Source organism: Sinocyclocheilus grahami, unplaced genomic scaffold, assembly GCF_001515645.1.
Source record: "Sinocyclocheilus grahami isolate Dianchi unplaced genomic scaffold, SAMN03320097.WGS_v1.1 scaffold1627.1, whole genome shotgun sequence".
Taxonomy (NCBI): Eukaryota; Metazoa; Chordata; class Actinopteri; order Cypriniformes; family Cyprinidae; genus Sinocyclocheilus; species Sinocyclocheilus grahami.
In genome coordinates this window covers 156,335-174,462 of record NW_015506806.1, presented here as the reverse complement: position 1 = coordinate 174,462, position 18,128 = coordinate 156,335, and the positions used below count along the sequence as shown (strand labels likewise).

The window sequence follows — 18,128 nt, the reverse complement described above, 5'->3', positions numbered from 1 at the left end:
TAATTATTCATATTTCCCCATGAGCTGATTCGCTACAAATATAATATAAAATATCAAAGCTTGGGGTCAATAACAGTAACAACATAAATTATGTCAAACAAATTTGGAACAACATTAAAATCATGTTGTTAACAATGACAGAATTTGCATTTTGAGTGAACTTTCCTTTTAACAAGCTTTTTATTTTTAATTCCATACTTGAACACATACCCGGTCTAAAGGTTTCACATCACCGCATTGCTGATGAACCAAGCTGATTATCCTGGGATTTTTGTAACCGTAAACTACTTTTGTGTGTGTGTGTGTGTTTAGTACCATGCAGCATTGAAAAGTGTTTAAGGTTCTCTACTTTTAAAAGGCATGATTACACCAGAGGCTGCATGCTTGATATCCTTTATGTACTTATTAGCTGTTAATTAGAGATTGGGTGCAATTATATTATCATATAATTAGAGCCCTAATCGATGTGTATTACACTAACAAAGAGATACAAAAGAACAGATAATGACCATAAGAAACCGAATAAAAACACTTTGGTCTAAAAATAAGATTCATTGGTTGAGGCAGTGAGGATGTCACAACACAGGCATAAATAGGACGCTCAGAAGCTGTTTGTGAGGCAAAGTTCTTATATAGAAGTAGGTTAAGTCCCCTCTGGATGAGATGGTCTTCTGCCCTTTATTGTGACACTAAAACCTGAATTTCTCCAGGGGTTGCTATGACTGGCCTCAGCGTGCAGACTGTAAGAACTCTAATGTGCCTGAGCCACTAAACACAAGTGTGGCCTGTATTTTAAAACGTATATCAAAAACATTGGTGGTGAAACAATTTTCACTCAGAAATTACTAGTAAATGTCACAATTACAAAGAAATGGCAAATCAATTGAATCAAATGTGAAAATTTGAAGTGGAAAAACTAAAACTGTTTTCTTGTAAAATGTGCTCCAATAAGCTTTGTTTTATTTACCAAAATAATAATAGTCATCATCATTATTATCGGAAAATTATCAGAAAATAATGGGAGTCTCAAATCATCCTAAAGGGGTTTATTCTGACTTACAGTACATGTTCCCACATATTATACATCTAAACATCATATAAATAAGCAAATGTATATGAAACATAAAGTTTAGTGGTCATTACACAACTATATTTGACTGGAGAATGATGCAACTGGCAAGTCAGTAATATAATCAACAATTCAACATCACTCTTTTCATCATCCAGATTCACTTTGAAATACTGTACATCATATTTCACAAGTTATAAATGCCATTTAACATTGTTTGTAAAGTCATTTAAGGGCTTTGTGACAATACTGACATGGTCCAGATGTCCAGAATCCATCACATCACAGCAGAGCAAAGACTGGGACACAATATACTCTCTGTGAGCAGGGGCAATTTTACACCAGCTCTGACCCTAATGGAAAGTTCAGTGAACTGAGCCTTCTCTGAGGTAGCATTCCACATTCTGCAGTCCCTCGCAACGCCAAGCCACTGTCAGCTTTACTTATTCTCAGGGTGGCTGCACATATACTGAGAGATGTGTGGTAAAATACAGCCATATAATATAAATCTCACAAAACTAGATTGTGGTGAGGCTGAACCGCAGTAGTGCATGGGACTTTCTGAGACAGGGTTTTGGAGCTCGCTGACAAATGCAGTTAGATTTTTCCTCGCGCTGTCCTGAGAAGCTGAAATATATCAAAACTGAAATAGACAACTTGTTTGTTTGTGTTAAGGTCGTACTCAAGGACACTTCAGGTCTCCCCGGGGCTGATGAACTCCTCAAGGATTTGCTTATTAATATTAATTAGGTCAACTGACCAAACACTCGATGTAGGTTAAGCAACATCACAACAAATAAGTGCACACAAATGGTTAAGGTTTTTTATTTTTTATTTTCCTCATTCTGACATTATTTCCAACACAATAAACCACATTTTGTCTGTATATATACTGTATATATATATATATATATATATATATGTATATGTGTGTGTACTGTAAGCAAATACAAACCTTAAATAATTTTCATCAATTGAACTGAAATAAAATCTAAATATTACATGGAAAAAAATTAAATGAAAATTTGAAATGTTAAAGTATTAATATTGCTTTAAAAAATTATAAATCAAATGACAAAAACATATACCAAAATTACTAAAACCTAAACTAAAATTAAAATGAAAACCGAAAATAATCTAAATCTTATTTGGAAAATCTTAAGCTTAGAAAATCTAAATGAAAATTAGAAATGTTGGCTTGAAATAAAATGAATTGATATTACTAAACACACACACAAAATAAAAAAATGACAAAATCATACCAAAATTACTAAAACCTAAACTAAAATTAAAATGAAAACTGAAAATTTTAAAATAAAAGCGAATTAAAATAAATTAAAATAAAATGAAAAAGCCTACTGTAAGAGTATATAAATAATACTAGAATAGCACTGCAGGATTTACATTAAATTCATGGGAAAATGACAAGATGAAGATTCCTTGCTGTTTTTACTACAAAGTGAAGAAAGAATAAAGCTGTTCTTGTCATTCTTTACCAACACTGTTTCCACTGCTTGGTTGTGTTACAGATATGAAAATGTGGTGAATTAGAAATATCTTGAAATGAAATGACCCGGTGAACCTTGTCTTTTAGATAAAGAGATTACATTATCGCAGGGAAGAATAAAAGAGAGCAAACTAAGCTCTAAATTTGGCACAAAATCGACGTTGAAAACAAAGACGATTCGGGGAGAGGGAAAAGGTACAGAGCATCTGGGTGAACCCAAGAGAGCTCATGCATATTTCATTATCAAGGAATACAGTCACATCCTCTAAGAAGTTAAGAATAAATCACACATCTGAAAAAATAGTTGGAAGCATCATATCCTGCATTTAATAATAATGAATATGGAATCAGCTTCAGACTGAAACAGATACAGATGTCACTGAAGTGGCTTACTTCAGAGATTTACAATTATCAAAAATGGTCAGAAGTCAATAAGTCAGCTTTCATTTGTCTGAAAACCGCAAAACGTGGAAGTAGTTTAAACCACAATATGTATTATTTGTATATTTATACTATAAAAAGTAGAACATAGATATTTTGAGCTCCAAACATGGCAAAACACTAGAGTGATGTTTCTTGAAAACAGCGTGTTGTTTTTTTCTCTCAGGTAAACTTTCTCTGTTTCTTCAGTTTTTGGTTCAAAAACCTTTTGGCTTGTGGCTAGTGGGTCAAAACATGTTAGCTGCAACTGAGCTCATGAAAAATTAAACGTGAAAAAATCCTCTACACTTTTGGTTTTCCCACAAAGTCTGACAAAGAAAGTAACAATGAGAACTGAGACCACAAACTATCAAGTTCATTGTCCCATTGTCAACAGTAACAGCAAACACAGCTTTATAGTGAAACCGCACACAAACGCAGCAACACAAACACACACTCAAACGAAACCCACGTATCAGTACTGTCAGCCGTCTGAGTGTCTCCATACAGCTAATTCTCCAGCCCTTATCAGTCTCAGTTTAGCTTCCCATGTCCTGTGCTGTCAAACACAGCAGCTGTTTTTAAAGTTTAAGCCCGTTGTCGGCGTTTACTCTGTGAGTCAGCAAGAACGCCAGACAATGGTAATTAATGGCTGATTAGCGATTTAACACACCACCCACCTGAGTAAGTGGTCAATTATGAAATAAACACATACTGATGCAAACAACATCTAAATGAAAGCTTACAATAAATCAGAACAGTAAACAAATAGCTAAGCCTCAATTTGTGCTAAATTAATCAGTATCTCCGCAAGTACTATGCTAATGCTACATCTCTTTCTTCATTATGAGAAATCACAACGTTTTTTAAAAAAGTCACATATCATAATGGGTAAATATATTTGATCGGAATAGAGTAAAAACAGCAAATTTGTGAAATATTATTATAATTAAAAAATTGTTATATACATTTAAAGCGGAATTTACTCCTGCAGCAAAGCTGAATTTTCAGCAGCCACTCCAGTCACATGATTCATCAGAAATCATTTTAATATGCTGCTCAAGAAACATTTATCTATGTTGAAAACTGTCATGTCGCCTAATATTTTTGTGAAAAATGATACTTTGTATTGCAGGATTCTTTGATGAATAGAAAGTTTGAAACTTTTGAAAACAGGTTTCAAAGTGCAAGTTTTTGAAAATGATACCGTTTTCATCTCCATGTAAACAATCAGAATGTGAATTTGTGAAAACGGTGCGCATGTGCATGAATGTTACGTGTTCAATCTATAGACATGTTTGAGTTTCTTTACAAAGTGACATCGCCAACTACAGGCCTGGCATGTATAATACAGCATTCTAGGGGATCATTTTTGTCATCTGTATGCTAAACTTTTCAAAAACACAAAAGAAAACTTTTTTCATTTTGTGGTACATTGTTTCCTGCGAACGTACCCTAAGTCTTGAGGAAAAAAGTAGCTTCTAAGTCATAACTTCACAGTTTATTGAGCGGTAAGAATCCCACAACCTGACCTCAGTAAGTCACTGGGCACAAGATGCTTCTCAATAGGCCGGGGAAGCTATTTATACCACAACATGCTAATTAGCTGGCATGCTAGAGAGGACAGCCGGAGAGCAACCAGACCAAAGGAACTCTCTGCCAGACTGAAACCCTGATTCAAACAAGCAAATATCCATAAAAATGCTAGCAAATACCATCAAATTCTCTGACTGGAAATCTTCTTTGGCGGTAGAAACTTGGATCTCCTCAGGTTTTCTAAATGCGCTGAGAAAATACAATGAAACCATGCTGAGTACTTACATGTTCATAATGTATGTCCTTAATGAGCCAATATAATAATCCCAAAATGACAATTAAGTAGCTGATGCCGTTGATTTTCAAGTATTTGTGTAAAACCAAAGGCCCAAGTCAAAGGCAAGGCTGTTCTCTTGACGGCCATCTTGGAAACACCTGCAAGCTGCTATTTACTATGTACGTAACAGGCATATGCATTTAGTTCTGCTTAAATGGGAAAAGACTGCAATCTCCAAAACAGTTTGTCAATATTATTCAAAAATAATGTAAATTATCAAGAAAATCTGACAACTATTGTATGTAGTGCCGTAACAAAATAGTGTAGATAAACATAACTAAATAGTGTAGATAGTTCTGATTGGCTGTTAATGCTCCAACCGGCCTCATAACCGCAGACCACGTGTAACCACACCAGCCCAGGACCTCCACATCCAGCATCTTCACCTCCAAGATCGTCTGAGACCAGTCACCCGGACAGCTGCTGCAACAATTGGTTTGCATAACCAAAGAATTTCTGCACAAACTGTCATCTCAGGGAAGCTCATCTGCATGCTCGTCATCCTCATCGGGGTCTCAACCTGACTGCAGTTCGTCGTCGTAACCGACTTGAGTGGGCAAATGCTCACATTCAATGGTGTCTGGCACTTTGGAGAGGTGTTCTCTTCACGGATGAATCCGGGTTTTCACTGTACAGGGCAAATGGCAGACAGCGTGTATGGTGTGGTGTGGGTGAGCGGTTTGCTGGATCGAGTGTATATATATAGTATACTCAAATGGGAAACAAACCTGCACAAACCGTAAAAGAGTTGATATTAAACTCAAATCTTCAACCTTGCTCCTGCTTGTTCTATTTCAGCCCCATCCTACTAAACCTGTACAGTATGTTTTACAAAAATTGGACAAAAGGATACTGACATCTTGGAGAGCTGTCTAACAGAAAAAACGACAGGCCCAGTGTGAGCGGCAGGGAGAAAATCTAACGTAGATTCATAGTAGCCTGCGGTGTCTTGTCAAGGGGAATGGAAGCGTACGCTCAGATATGGCGTGCTCAGGAAACATTTGGGCCAGCCGGCTCTGGGATTTCATTTTGAAGGCCGACAGATTTGATTCCACATGCTGCCCTCTCTGACAGGCAGCACCATGGAGCTGAGATGCTTTAATCCGAGGATAAGCAAGAAGAAGGTGGGATTTTACCTGCTCACACACACATAGACACAATAAGGCAAGACAAGCATTCACTGTACCTCAGGCCAATCTTTCTCACGCAGCCTAGGCCTCTGAAGTCACCACCAAACAGATGCTCCTGGCAAAGAACTGAGGCTTTCAACAGGTCTTCGGAGAAAAACAGTCAAATGTGAAGGGTACACATACCCAGAAATTCATGCTGAGCGTGTATGCATTCAAAAATGGAGGCAAGGACCTTCTCTGTTCAAAGGGTAGAAGTAGGTCTCATTTTCATGTGTCTGACACTATGTGTGCTGCATTAGCAAAACATGAAATGAAAAAGTATAAAACTGAGCTGTAGTTTTGAGCTTACACTTTTTGCTGACTTTCTGACACAGTGAGCATGTAAAGGTTGTTGTTGTTTTGTTTTTTTTATAGGCTAGGGAATCTATTCCCATTTGTCATTAGGAAAGCACACCATGTAAACAAGCTGGCTTAGCCATAGCAGTGCTGTTCAGATCTGAATCTTCAATATGATGGTGGTGTTTCCGTTGTGAATAAATCTTTAAGTTAATGAATCATTGTCATTCTTGACTTTTTGTTTACTGAAGTCACTCTCTTGTGTTTGGTGCAAACAACTAGTATTTATGCAGGTTAAGAATCATTGGTTCATCCGAATTAACAAATATAGCCTTTCACAGAACGAATCAGCACTTGTTTGTGAATTAAATGTCTGAGTGAAAGGGGTCATGTTGTTCATTCAGTTCAACATGTGAGTCAGTCCCGTTCAAAAAGGATAAAAATTAGATGTGAATCCCAATTTATTAAATGCATGTGTAAACATGACATTAGCAAATCACACCGTGTAAACAAGCTAGTTTAGCCATAGCAGTGCTGTTCAGATTTGAATCTTCAAGATGATGGTGGTGTTTTGGTTAATTGAATATTTAGATGAATGAATCATTGTCGTTCTTGACTTTTTGTTTAATGAAACCACTGTCTTGTGTTTTAGTGCAAACTAATAGCATTTGTGCAGGCTAAGAATTTGCAAATCATTGGTTTGTCCGAATGAACGAAGATGTCCTTTCACCAAACTAGTCAGTTTTGGGTAGACTCGAATACATTTTGTTTATGAACACACCAAACAAACTAGGACATCTTGTTTGTGAATTAAATGACTGAACGAAGGGAGTCGTGTTGTTTGTTCGGTTCAACATGTGAGTCATTATTAATACAGATATTAATAGAAAATGACAAAAGCTTCTTTAAAAATATGAGGTTATTTATTTTGGTGAAACAGTAAAATTAACAATAAAGAAGTTTGGTATTGAATCCAAAACTGAAAATTTGTTTCTCTGACACCACAATGCACTACATTTTTAGACAGTCTGCTCTTCGTTGCTAGTTTTCTTCTGCCTCCATACAGTGCTAAGCTCGTCACGGAAAGCCAGTGGACTTTGCTGTCTTCCATTTCCATCACACTTTATCCCTTTTGTGTCTTTCAGTCCCCACACATAAACACAAACATAAAAATGCTGCCGTTTGAGCCGAGGAACCATATCAAGGTCACACTCTTATCTCCAGGCCACATGACCCACCCCGGACCCTCAGGGCGGCCTGTGTCCCTCTGCGACCCATAATCATGCACTGGGCTGAGCCTTTGAGTCATGATCCCCCTCTCATTTCACGTATCCCTGAACTGAAGCAAGTGTGCATCCAAAGCACTGCTGGTAGGAAATGCTTTATTCCTTTTATACCATAACTAGTGGCTTTTCAGTGGTTTGGAATTGAAAATAGGGAAGGTAATGACATGAGTTCTTCCTATAAGTGATACGGCGAAGGATAAAACACTGTAGAAATAACACATATGATAACTTTGTGTGTCAAACAGACCAATTTAGAGGAGTTATTAGTTATTAGTATTAGTTAATAGTGAGTAAATGATGACAGAATTTTCAACTATTCCTTGAACTGTATGCTGTTATTTTTGTTTAGAAATGTGATCAAGACCACAAATATGGGTCTGTAAAAGGAAAACTGCCTTTTGAAGAAAAGAAAGTTGAAAGCGAAGCAATTAAGAGCAATCAAACTGAAGAAGTGGATACGACAGAAGCAATTTGTGGTCCGGCGAACCCCTCGGCTGTGCAATTGAACTCTCAGAGACTGCAGTATGAGTACAGTCAGTTTGGTTCAATTCTGCATCTGTCCCTATTCTGTATCACAATTCTGCTGTTTACTTTCCCGAGCCATCGTAACAACACAACCAATTGGGGCTAGAGCGGCTCAGTGTGAGAGGACACATTTTGACCTGGTGAAAAATACACTGAGTTAACTTCTGAAGTTGATTTCTGACCAAACCTGAGACTCAATTACTAAGTGCAGCATAAAAAGGCAGATGTTTGACCAGCAGGTTACTGCAAAGGGAATTTATTGAAAGTAGCACAAAATGCTACTTTTCGTCTCTGAATTGTGAAATGTTAACTTAAAATCACAAGCTTATAACAACTGTGAGATATAAACTCAGAATTAAGGAAAAAGTCAGAATTGCAAGATAAAAAGTCACAATATTTTTTTTAACCCTTAAATGCATACCACGGGTCTTTAGCAATCCGGGACATCATTCTCTACCCTCTCCCTCCTTCATTTTTTAAAGTTAGACATCAACTTTCTTAGTATTATTCTATTCATTATAAACAATATAACAAGAAAAAAATAGTAAATATATAAAAGAATGCCTGTTTTCTGATAAATTGTAAAATTGTAAAAAGTGTACAGGGTCGCTACAGACCCTAGGTATGTAAATGTGTAAGTTTTTTTTTCTTGCACAACTATATTTACATATCTGATGACTCAATTTGTGCAATGCATGTTTTTTCCTCAAGGTGGCACTGTTTGATACACAATGATGACGTGATGTTTCACTCATAATTACCGCAGGCATAAAATAAAGGAATATCATCAGCAAAAATTTAATTCTGCAATTCTGAGAACATATCAGTCTTGTCCCCTCCCTCACAAAAAAAGTCAGAATTGCCAGTTTTTATCTCGCAATTGTGACTTTATATCTCGCAATTCTGACTTTATAACTCGAGTTGTGAGTTTATATCACGCAATTCTGACTTTATATCTCGCAATTCTGACTTTATAACTCGAGTTGTGAGTTTATATCACGCAATTCTGCGAAAAAAAAATCACAATTGTGAGTTTATATCTCGCAATTGTGAGTTTATATAACGAAATTCTGAGAAAAAAAAGGTAGAATTGTGAGTTTATATCTTGCAATTCTGACTTTATAGCTCGCAATTGTGAGTTTATCTCACAGTTCTGTGAAAAAAGTCAGAATTGTGAGATAAAAAAAAAAAAATCGCAATAACCTTTTTTTTTTTTTTTTTTTTATTCAGTGGCGGAAACGCGCTTCCATATAAACTTGCAACACTTCACAATTCTGAGAGAAAAATAAACCTGCAAGATATAATTGAATTGTGAAAAAAAGTCAGAATTGTGAGATAAACAGTCCCAATTACCATTTTTATTTTATTATTCCATGGCGGAAATAAGCTTCCATAGTGAACTAAGCAGCTTACTTTATTTGTTTATGTAATATTTCTGCTTTTCGACTGCATTTTCAATTATCAATCTTCTCAGTGTCATTCTATTTCTCAGAATTCAAAATGTTTTGCCTCTGAAATCAGTGCTGGAATCGCATAAGAAGTCTGTCAGGGCCTGATGATGAGTAAATGTCTACACACACATACATACAGAAAACATACACCCTGACTAACCATCTCTTTAGCGCCTAAAGGAACCGATTTGAGAAAGTGTTCAGACTATCTCCTTTCATTTGTCCTCCCTTTTTCAGACACGGCAGACACATATTAACTTTCAAATTGAGTTCGGAAACAGCTTAGGCATTATAATGCTTCACAAAAGGGGTCTTTTAAGGCATTCAAACTGAGAAAATCAGGGGGGGTTCTGCTTATTTCAATTTAATTCAAGAATTGAACTCTTCATGGACAATTTAGGCCTACATCAAGAATCAGAAATGCTGCCTTGTCAAATAGCTGAAACAAAACAAGTTTATATATTTACGTTTATTTTAATTTAATTTTATTATTATGATTTTAGTTCTAGTTTACTGTAATAACCCTGCTTTTCATCTAATTAATATTGTGAGTCAAATAAATACATACATCTTACATACATACATACATACATACATAAACCTTTTATTGGTGGAAGTTGAGTGAGGAGTTTTATTTAGCCATCTCTTCCGCCTAATACTCGTTTTGACAAGGCAGCACTCAGGTGTTCATGACAGCTGGCAGTTCAAAGGTTAAAAGGAGCTCTTCCAACCTCTGCGTGAGATTCCTTTACCCCTGGGAGCTCATTGTTCCCAGCCCTCTCATTCAGCGTCACCGGGAAGGATCCTAACCTTGCCTCGCTGCTTTAATTTTCAAAACGCTGCTTGAAGATTTGAATTTCTGCACATGAATCTCCGGCCGCGGCGCTGGCGTGATTAATGGCCGCCATCGATCATGACGCCACGCCGCTCGGAGGCCGCGTGCCGTCACACAGCTTTGCTTTGGAATAATGGGTGTGTTCCTACACCGTCATGCTTGGAAGTGGGTGCACACACACTCCCGTATTCCCATCATAGCGGCCCCTCTGCAACACTTGTGACTGTGCATCTTTCCGATCTGCCTGTAAAATAAGCAGGTGGGCGCGAGTTCATCCAGGAACAAGTGCTGCAACACAGGTGCAAATGAATCATAACCAACCAAATGCAAAATGTATCTATGGTAGATGTTTTTGTATATTTGTGCATAGCCATCAGTGGGCAGTACTGCGTATGACAGTGACGAATATATATAAATTAATGCAAAAAATAAAATGCAGTGTCGGACGTGTCTTAAAATATTTGTATATAGAGTCAGAAATGCATAAATATATATGGAAACCAAAATATGTGATTATTCATAACAGATGACAGGTCTGACATAAGTACAGAATTTCACAAAATAAAATCTGTATTTATTTTTCCAATATATTTAGTTGTATATTGCAATATATTTAGATATAAATTCTCTCACTCTACACACACACACACACACACACACACAATTTTAATGTCAGGCTTGTCAGGCTTGTCAGGCTTGTCATATTGTCATATATATTTGGATTCCAGCTCTAATTAAAAGAGAAACTAATCAAATTAGTTATTTTCATAACATTTTGCTTCACACAATAATCTAAAAGTATGCATCATCAGATGGTTGTTTAAAATATAAAGTTTTTTTTTTCATTTAACGTTTAATATAGTAATATTTACACATAATATTTATATATGCTGGAAATAAACTGAAAAAAGTTTGTTTGTACTTCATGATTGGTCAGTTGTTGTTTTTTTATTCAGTGGCGGAAACGCGCTTCCATATAAACTTGCAACACTTCACAATTCTGAGAGAAAAATAAACCTGCAAGATATAATTGAATTGTGAAAAAAAGTCAGAATTGTGAGATAAACAGTCCCAATTACCATTTTTATTTTATTATTCCATGGCGGAAATAAGCTTCCATAGTGAACTAAGCAGCTTACTTTATTTGTTTATGTAATATTTCTGCTATTCGACTGCATTTTCAATTATCAATATTCTCAGTGTCATTCTATTTCTCAGAATTCAAAATGTTTTGCCTCTGAAATCAGTGCTGGAATCGCATAAGAAGTCTGTCAGGGCCTGATGATGAGTAAATGTCTACACACACATACATACAGAAAACATACACCCTGACTAACCATCTCTTTAGCGCCTAAAGGAACCGATTTGAGAAAGTGTTCAGACTATCTCCTTTCATTTGTCCTCCCTTTTTCAGACACGGCAGACACATATTAACTTTCAAATTGAGTTCGGAAACAGCTTAGGCATTATAATGCTTCACAAAAGGGGTCTTTTAAGGCATTCAAACTGAGAAAATCAGGGGGGGTTCTGCTTATTTCAATTTAATTCAAGAATTGAACTCTTCATGGACAATTTAACTTGGCCGTGCTCTATTTTTTTATTTTCCCCCAGATCTTCGGATCGTGTGCTTCCTGCAGGGTGGAGGCCGAGACAAGCGTTAGACAGTCTGCTCGCTGTTTGGGGAATAAGACGACAATATCCAGTCGAAATGTCAGCAACAGGCAACAATATAATACTCCCACATATCAACTTCAATCCCTGTGGGCGTTGTAAAAGGGAAGAGACATTTACGAAACAATGCCTGCAAATACCATGAAACCAAAGATGGAATGCAACTCAGAAAGCACCTCGTTTTAGTCACAGGGAAAATTGGTGCATATGCCAACAAGGGTGACTTCAATTTTTTAATTCCACATGATGCCTTAGTTAAAAAGAGCCCAGTTCTTCCCTGTCTGTTGTGTGGTCCGTGGGGATTGGCTGTTTTTGTGCTCCTGTCTGGTCGTAATAAGGCCCACAAAGGCAATGTGAAGACAGACAAATATTTTCCTTGACGTTGATGAATAGCTTGCATGAAACCATGGCTTGCTCCATAGACTGCAGAGAACATTAACATGCTACCATAAAGAAACAGTGAGCCAAATAATACTTATTTTAAATATTTATCATACAATTTATAAGAAAAAGAAATGTGTGGCAGTAAGTGGTCAGGAGTTTGAAAATTACCAATAATAAGAGAAATCCTATAGTCGACTATGCCACCCGGAATACACCGGGACATAACAGCCCTAAGCAAAGGGACCCAGGTTCATTGCCAAAGGCAGGGTGAGCATAAGGATAAACAGATATAAACAAAAATCACTTTATTAACATACAATAAAAACACTACAACACTTCACAAGGTCTCAATACATCACACGTCTTTACCAGTAACTTACAAAACAAGTACAATACAATAAGATAACAAAATAAAGTGGGAGGTGGCCAGCAAAGACCCTCAGATTTCTACCCCACACTCAATACCCATGACACACACTCGTGAAAAATCTAAAATATTAAACACAGCACTCCATGTGGACATGCAGTACAAGGTACCATGGCCAACCCCTCTCACCCAAATCCATGCACCAAACAATACAAAACAAAATATAACAGACGGACCCAGATGAATTCCAGACATAACTATAACAGAACAAAACAGAGTAGAGCAGAGCAGAAGTGCAGTCAGTTACTTGAGGTTCGTTAGGCTTCAATTAAGATCATTGGAAACCCCTGGACGTGCAAGCAAACCTGCTGAACATTGAACAAAAGTTACACATAAAAACTTGTTAAAAACAAACTTTAAACTCCCCATACCTACCAAGAAAACAGTACAATGCTGCAATACACATGGTCGCTCACCACGCAGGATTACAGCTACTTGCAGGCCCATATCTAAAAACAAACAAGGTAATAAGCCTCTCTATTTAACAGGCAAAAAGGCATTTTTAAAACTGGGACCAACCTGAAAGCTGTTTCCGTTCTCAATTTGGAAGTTAATATGTGTCTGCCGTGTCTGAAAAAGGGAGGCCGAATGAAAGGAGATAGTCTGAACACTTTCTCAAATCGGTTCCTTTAGGCGCTAAAGAGATGGTTAGTCAGGGTGTATGTTTTCTGTATGTATGTGTGTGTAGACATTTACTCATCATCAGGCCCTGACAGACTTCTTATGCGATTCCAGCACTGATTTCAGAGGCAAAACATTTTGAATTCTGAGAAATAGAATGACACTGAGAATATTGATAATTGAAAATGCAGTCGAATAGCAGAAATATTACATAAACAAATAAAGTAAGCTGCTTAGTTCACTATGGAAGCTTATTTCCGCCATGGAATAATAAAATAAAAATGGTAATTGGGACTGTTTATCTCACAATTCTGACTTTTTTCACAATTTAATTATATTTTGCAGGTTTATTTTTCTCTCAGAATTGTGAAGTGTTGCAAGTTTATATGGAAGCGCGTTTCCGCCACTGAATAAAAAAACAACAACTGACCAATCATGAAGTACAAACAAACTTTTTTCAGTTTATTTCCAGCATATATAAATATTATGTGTAAATATTACTATATTAAACGTTAAATGAAAAAAAAAACTTTATATTTTAAACAACCATCTGATGATGCATACTTTTAGATTATTGTGTGAAGCAAAATGTTATGAAAATAACTAATTTGATTAGTTTCTCTTTTAATTAGAGCTGGAATCCAAATATATATGACAATATGACAAGCCTGACAAGCCTGACAAGCCTGACATTAAAATTGTGTGTGTGTGTGTGTGTGTGTGTGTAGAGTGAGAGAATTTATATCTAAATATATTGCAATATACAACTAAATATATTGGAAAAATAAATACAGATTTTATTTTGTGAAATTCTGTACTTATGTCAGACCTGTCATCTGTTATGAATAATCACATATTTTGGTTTCCATATATATTTATGCATTTCTGACTCTATATACAAATATTTTAAGACACGTCCGACACTGCATTTTATTTTTTGCATTAATTTATATATATTCGTCACTGTCATACGCAGTACTGCCCACTGATGGCTATGCACAAATATACAAAAACATCTACCATAGATACATTTTGCATTTGGTTGGTTATGATTCATTTGCACCTGTGTTGCAGCACTTGTTCCTGGATGAACTCGCGCCCACCTGCTTATTTTACAGGCAGATCGGAAAGATGCACAGTCACAAGTGTTGCAGAGGGGCCGCTATGATGGGAATACGGGAGTGTGTGTGCACCCACTTCCAAGCATGACGGTGTAGGAACACACCCATTATTCCAAAGCAAAGCTGTGTGACGGCACGCGGCCTCCGAGCGGCGTGGCGTCATGATCGATGGCGGCCATTAATCACGCCAGCGCCGCGGCCGGAGATTCATGTGCAGAAATTCAAATCTTCAAGCAGCGTTTTGAAAATTAAAGCAGCGAGGCAAGGTTAGGATCCTTCCCGGTGACGCTGAATGAGAGGGCTGGGAACAATGAGCTCCCAGGGGTAAAGGAATCTCACGCAGAGGTTGGAAGAGCTCCTTTTAACCTTTGAACTGCCAGCTGTCATGAACACCTGAGTGCTGCCTTGTCAAAACGAGTATTAGGCGGAAGAGATGGCTAAATAAAACTCCTCACTCAACTTCCACCAATAAAAGGTTTATGTATGTATGTATGTATGTATGTAAGATGTATGTATTTATTTGACTCACAATATTAATTAGATGAAAAGCAGGGTTATTACAGTAAACTAGAACTAAAATCATAATAATAAAATTAAATTAAAATAAACGTAAATATATAAACTTGTTTTGTTTCAGCTATTTGACAAGGCAGCATTTCTGATTCTTGATGTAGGCCTACAAAAATAACTAAAACTGAAGTAAAATGTATTAAAAACTATATAGGCATATTTAAATAGGCATATCAATCAATCAGTAAGTAATAATAATTACAAAAACACACAACACAATTACTAAAACTTTAAAATATAAAGAAAAATTTAAATTTGAAGATATAATATAAATATATTAAAATAAACTAAAACTGAAATTGATACAAAACTATAGGCTACAGAAATAGAAATTACAGATTTAATTAAATTTAAAATGAAAAATATGAAATATATAAATTATATTAAAATAAAAAACTGAAATGAGAAACTATATAGGCATTAAAAAACTATTAGAAATTACAAAAATAACAAGACAAAATAAAGCTATGAAAGCTTTAACTAAAATTCTAATTCTAAAATATAATATGAAATATAAGTATGGATAATATCCTGCATAAAATTACCAGTACCAGTTTTAAATATTTTATAAAATATAAAAACATGAAAAAAAAATCAAAATAGGAATAAAAAAGATAATATTATCACAATAATAAAATAACACTGATGAGAATAACTATTTAGACATATTAATTAGTGACATAAAAATATACTCTTAGCCTGTGACTTATTTCCATAATCTGATATATTTTCAAGTGAAACAGCAAAAAGAGCAGGACGTGATTTTATCCATCTGGAATTTATTGGATTTTGAAAAGTGAGCAGTACATATCAGAATGAAGCCAGGTTGTTGGAGAAGAGGGTTGAGAAGGAAATTGAAATGCATGAGTTTACGAAGACAAACAATCAATTGTGCACCGTTAGACCATGAATTTGTATGACATTTTGATTTTGTTAAGTTTATGATATTTTTGCACCAAAAGGCATATGACCTTGTGATTCTTTCACTGTACAGTCATGCATCTCCATAGCTTGTCACTTCCAATAAGAACCAACTGTGAGTTCTGACCTTTTACCGGGACAAACAATAGCACATCGGATAGATCTTGTATTGACCTTACACCTTCAACACAGCAATACATTTGGATAAAAATATATTTATATATGTGGTTCCATTTGAATTAGGATGCCTGTGAAGACATCAAGTCAGCTCACACAGTTACATAGTTTCCAGATTTAGCATCAGAGATGGGTTATGGCTAAGTTCAGCAAGAAAACACGGATGCATTTCCGCAGGCTCAATAATTCAGACTCCTGCTTTTCCAGGTCACAGAGACATTTACGGTTATTCGCGCCACCAGTTTGGTGGGAGGCGCTGCTCAAAGCCTCAACACTGAGAGGAATGTTTTACAGTGGAACATAAAGCGGAGAAACGGACGGGAGGTGTTCAAAGAAAACAGAAATGGAACCAGAAAGGGAGTGAAAGTTTCTGGGAGATTTACTGTGGCAGCGCTAAAATGCCTGCACGGTGACAAAGAAATAAAGAAAGTCACTTGAAAAAACATTACACGCTCTTGTGATTTCCGCTCTTCAAAAGCATGTTAGGAGCAAAACATTAAACTCCTTAGAGGTGATGATATTTGCTCATTCTGCTGAGGGCCCATGGCATTGATTCCAGTCCTGCCTTTCCATAAAGTGCCTAGTTCTAGAGGGTCCTATGAATTCAGTCAGTTGGTATCTAGGGAAAAGAGTGTCGCAAGCTGTTAATTTAATAAAGGATTTGGGAAATGGATTCCCCCACATCGCAAAACATCTCGAACTTCCCTAATGGCTTATTAACATTGTTACATTTCCTGTCCTTTCCTTTTCCAAGAATCACATATGTTGCTTACTAAGAAGCTGGTAAGGCTGAATTTATTTCTTTGGAATGAGGGGAAAAACATATTTAGTCATTTGCAGAGATCTCTAAAATGTTATGCCTCAAGCAGTGTTAATGGTCTCAAACAAGCCTTTTATATCAAATTGGTTCCATGAGCCTTAAAGAGGCACAGACGTTCCCCCCTTATTAGGACGTAGCCTCGTTCTTTGTGTGGATTATTCCTCTTCAGTTTAGTGCACATACATATTGCTTCACTCAGCCTCTTTCTGAAGAGAAGCTTAAGGTCAGATATATTAGAAGAAAAAGAACATAAAAAGACACTTGTTCATGTTTCAGAACATTTTCTGATGTCAGAGAAATTGAAGTGTCTTATTTGGCCACACACAAGTGTCACACTCTGCTACTGTGTGGCGCAAAGAGCGAGGAATGAGGAGTTGACTTCAAACACAGAGACTTTAATAATATTTGAGGAACCAAGAAATCACACGTTGCGGGGAAAGACTATATTCAGTACTGGACAAACAAACTAGGAACAGGAAACACTTTAAATACACAGGACTTGACGAGGGGAAGACGAGAAACACCTGGTATCAATAAACATAATTAAACATGAGGAAAAACTGGGTCATGGAAAGCACGTGGGGGAGGAAAACACGGAACACAGGACTGACATTACTCCCCCCTCCCGGAAAGGCGTGTCCACACGCCCCACGACATCCAACGGGGAAAGCGGTACCCGTTCCGGGACCCATGGCGGAGCAGGCAGTTCGGGGCAGAGCAGGCAGACTAGGAAGCCATGGCGGAGCAGGCAGGCTTCAGGCGTACTAGGAAGCCATGACAGAGCAGACAGTTCAGGAGGCCATGGCGGAGCAGGGAGCTCGGGGAGCCATGGCGGAGCAGACAGTTCAGGAGGCCATGGCGGAACGGCCTCCGTGGCCTTGGCCTCGGCCTGGCCTCTACGGCCGGTGCCCTATAACCAGAGCCCAGTTCTTAAACTCGGGGACTAGAGCCCTCTCTGGGCTAGACTCGGGGACTGCAGCCCTC

General features: G+C 37.0%; 1 long non-coding RNA gene across 2 annotated transcripts in view; it reads right to left on the bottom strand.

Annotated features, from left to right (window-relative positions):
* LOC107571657 (uncharacterized) overlaps positions 1–5,019 on the bottom strand; it is a 9,055-nt gene extending 4,036 nt beyond the window's left edge. The window contains exon 1 of one of the 2 annotated variants that reach the window (XR_001607216.1): positions 4,818–5,019. This is a non-coding gene — a long non-coding RNA (uncharacterized lncRNA). Of the gene's footprint in view, positions 1–3,468; positions 3,541–4,817 lie in introns of those variants that run through there. The other variant, XR_001607217.1, reaches the window with a different exon arrangement.
* Positions 5,020–18,128: the final 13,109 nt, after the last annotated feature.